This window comes from Palaemon carinicauda, chromosome 34 (genome assembly GCF_036898095.1).
Source record: "Palaemon carinicauda isolate YSFRI2023 chromosome 34, ASM3689809v2, whole genome shotgun sequence".
In the NCBI taxonomy this organism is placed as follows: domain Eukaryota; kingdom Metazoa; phylum Arthropoda; class Malacostraca; order Decapoda; family Palaemonidae; genus Palaemon; species Palaemon carinicauda.
Genome location: NC_090758.1, coordinates 51,404,419 through 51,408,870, shown reverse-complemented (window position 1 = coordinate 51,408,870; position 4,452 = coordinate 51,404,419).

The window sequence follows — 4,452 nt, the reverse complement described above, 5'->3', positions numbered from 1 at the left end:
TACGCTCGCAAGCTTCGTAAAAATCCTTGGGGCTATGTTTAGCCCGAATGGCATGGCTCCGAAGGCGTATAGTCTTCGTTGTAGCCTGAACCCTAGGTAGGGGGAGAGTCGATGGCTAATTGGAATGTGCCAGTAGGCGTTTGACAAGTCTATAGAGACGGAATATGCCCTCTTGGGCAGTAAGGTCCTTATGTGTTGCAGTGTTAGCATTTTGAATTTGCAATTCACTATGAACTTGTTAAGTGGCGACAAGTCCAGAATGACTCTGAGCTTTTCCGAGTCTTTCTTGGGAACACAAAACAGCCTCTCTTAGAAATTGATGGGCTTCACCCTTTTTCTCCAACCGTTCTTGAACATACTCCTCCATAACGGGGGTGGAGTGTTGGAAAAACCGAAGGTACGGGGGTGGAGTGCTGTACCAGCTCCCGCCAGTCCATTCTTGAGTAGGCTGTGGGCCCTGGGATCGAAGGTCCACCGATCCCGAAATATCAGAAGTCTCCCTCCTACCGTTATCACCTCACTTGGACTGCCGTCCTGAGGTCTTGCCTTCCTGACCACGACCACCCCTGAATCCCCTTCCCCTTGAGGGGCGTCTAGACGAGCCTCTGGCTGCTCCTCTAGGCTTTGCTCGAAAGGAAGTAGACTGCCCTTCGAACGCTGGGGTGAATGCCGTGGACTGTGTCGACACGGCCTGGGGTACCCACTGAAAGGTGGTCGGGGTTTGTGCCACGATCTGGGGCACGGGGGGCAATGGCAATTGCAGTTGCTGTTGCTGTCTAAGAGGCTTGGCTGGCCGAGACGGTAGCCTAGTCCTCATAGTCTTCCTCTTTGGTTGAGGACCTTCATCCGGGGAAGACTTTCTTTTGATAGCCAGGCCCCACTTCTGGAGAAGGTTTCTATTCTCCAAGGCGGCTTTATCAACAACTTCTTTGACCAAGTCGGTAGGGAAAAAGGTCTTTTCCCCAAATGTTGGAGGAGATTAGTTTCTTTAACTCGTGCCTCACCATAGCCCAGGTAAACACGAACTCCCTACAAGCTCTCCTTGCCTTGACGAAGCCATAAAGGTCCTTCGTCACTGTGGCCAGATGAGGCTTGGCCACTACCATGAACATTTCATGGACCTTGGGGTCACTTGCCATCGTCTCGAGAGTAGTCTGAAGAGACATTGAGTCAGTCAGTCTTTCTTTTGTATCGAACTCACTTCGCAAAAGAAAGTCAGACAGGCTTAGGGAGGTCCTTGCCGAACTGACGTCCGGCAATATCAGCCTCCAACTTTCCCACTGAGAACGTAAGATGGACGTCCTTCCAGTCTTTGTGGTCCATAGGCAGGGCCAGCTACAAGGGTTTACACTCCTCTAGGGAGGGGGCAAGACTTGCCGGCCTCGATTGCTTTTAGTACAGCCAGAAACCCTTTCTGTAAAAGGGGGAAGGCTCTAGTAGGCGAGGACACAAAGGAAGGGAGCTTCCTATTCAATGCAGCTACCTTTGAGTTAGAGAAGCCCCTCTCTTTCATCGAGGATGAAAGTAGAGCTTGAGCCTTAGCATGGTCCATCACTATGACCTCCTTCTGCTCTGTCTCCTCCTTTGAAGCTGGTTCCTTCCTCAGCCGGACATAATAGTCCGCGGATATGATGCCTTGCTGGGCCAGAATTCCACCCTCCAGGGGGAACTGAGCCCAGCTTATCCGAGATGACGATCTTTCCAGTCGTCATCGGCATGTGCTCAGCATACCTCCATGGGTTAGCATCTGAGCACAAGGGAAGGTCTTTCACATTAAGCTTTTTCTGGGGCCCATGTGATTCTGCAAGGCACTGCATTCGCAGTTCCATTGCAGCCGCCTTCTCCTGATTCTCCTTCTGCATTTGTTGGATCATTCCAACAATAGAAGAGAGGGCCTGTCCCAGCTCTACTGGGAGACCGGCCGATGTAGAGGGGCTTGAACTTCATCCTGGGCTTCTTGCCAGGAGGTCTTCCTCCTGACACCCGTCCACATCAGACATCCTGTCATTTGGCTGGATGTCTTGCATCGCGACCGCGACTTCAGCATCCACCTGGATCTGAACTTAGGGGATCTCCTCTTGAGGCTGGGGAATCACTGCATCAGCTGATGCCTTAGGGAAAATATACGCCCTCATCTTCTCACTTGGAAGATAAGGGCCAGAAGTGTTCTTTTGGAAGCCCCTTACCCAGGTACGAAGCTTCTTCCTAGCTATTTAAATGTCTCATTAATCAGGTTAGTGCACACAGTACATACCTGAGGGTCCCAATACCGGAGATCATCCTTGGAGACAGCGTATGCTGCGTGTCTCCTACAAAACTCATGTCCGCAGAGGTTCTTGCTGCTGACATTGCAGAAAGCACTTCCCCACTTCGGAGTGTCCTTCTGTAAAGAGAAGAAATTTCCATGAGTATCAAGTGAACTATGTATCACTGGATATGCATAGTATAGCATAACAATTCAGAAAGGAAAGACACACACTTGTGTTTCCCTCACAACCCATTGTTGCAGCCTTCCAGATAATAAAATCAAAAATGGTTTATCTCTTCTAGAGTAACCAATGCAAGGTTTCCAGAGGAAACAGGTGGAGCTCACACCTAAGCAATGATTTTAAAATCCTGGATAATAGACAGGGAAGAACTCAGCTTCCTATCTGAGGGCAACAGCAAAGGGATGTGCAAGAAAAAACAATAGTGTTAGAAGATACAGTGCTGTACCAAAACCTTTACTATAGTTTTCTTCTTACTGTATATGCTATACAGAAGAATACTAGTACAGTATAGGGGGATGTGTGCCGGCCTGCCTTTGCCGGCCGGCACACACCACAACTAGCTTTAAAGTATACTAGTTAACAGCTATAGGGGCGGCAGCACTCTGGTTCAAATGCCTGTGCCGGTCGGCAGCAAATGCCGACCGGTAACAGCCAGTGTTGGCCGGCAATGGCTGCCGGCCAGCAACTACACAAGGTAGTACCCAGCTGCCGGCCACACTCTTGGTGACCGGCAGACAAGGACTGACATAAGCCGGCCGGCAAAGGTACAAGACCGATGCCAGCCGGCAGCAAAAGAACCAGAGGACTACACCTGCCCGGCCTCCGGCCTCATAGAATGGATGCCGGGGATAAGAGTATACACAACCTCCAAGCCCGGCAACCGAAAGAGTGCATATAAGGAAGGGGAGAAACTAATTCAGGCTTCCTTGACCAATGCCGTCCGGCTCTGCCGGCAGGCATGGATGAGGGACCAAGAGAGGTCCGGGCAGCACTCGAAAAACATAAGACCCTTGCCGGCCAGCAGCTCTGCCGGCCGGCAATGGGCTGAGTCAATTCCACATCCCAACCTATACTAGGTCCAGAAGTAGAACGACGTACAGTACAGTAAGACCCCTGCCGGCCAGCTCTGCCGGCCGGCAAGGTACAGTACAGTAATGGCTAGGCCATTACGGAGATAGAGGGGGGAAGGGACAAGAGGGTCCTGCCAACCTTTCTTTAGTGACAGATCACCCGCAGCCAAGAAACTTATCTTAGCCTAAGGGAGATCTAAGGGGAAAGGCCAGCAATACTTGCCAGCTTCCAGAGCACCAAAGCAAGGAAGGCGTTGCTACTCCCAAGGGAAGAACTTATCCTCCCCCGAGAACAGCAACAGGACTTGTCTGGTAGATCACAAAAGAAGGAATCATAACTACAGAAACCTTCGGTAGTGACCTAAGGGAGCTAAGCTCCCTTTGTATGTGTTAGGTCAGCGAGGGGGGACTCTGCCCCAAGCCAGACAACACAGACTCAGACTAAAAACTCTGTTGTTCTGTCCCTCTTGAACCATAACTACAGGAACAGGAAGGCACAGTAACACCCTAGTATAGTTTTATCGAAAATAAATTCGGAAAAAACCACTTAGGGATAAGCCCAAGGCTTAAACAGAGGGGAAAGGGATTGCATACCTTCTCCGAACAAAAGAAAGCAACCGGGGAGTATGATAAAGTATACTAAGGCTCCATAAGCAATTAGCCTAGGCACCAAGAGAATCGATTACCTAATTCACCGAAACTCACACGTATACAATCTTGGAATATTCCACACAGTCTAAAATGTATAAAATATAGCCTAAAGCTTCAATAAAATTTTAATTACACTCGGAAAAACCAAAATCATGCATGAAGCACTAGGACCAAACGACTAGGCTACATGGCCTAGCGTAGGCCAGAATGGCGAATACTTCGCCAAATAATACTAAGCACGAAAGGAAATCCTATGTAATGCTAAATAGCTAAAATTTATTAAAGCAAAACAACCAGGAATGTCGCTCTGACTAACTAATTTATACCTAGCGAGCGACAGTGTCCAGGACACCTCTGGTAGGCTACGGCTCTTGTATCAAAGATTAATCCTATTAATCACTCAAAATTTTACCAAGAGCCTACATTTATACATAACAGACACTATACTCAACTTATCAGAG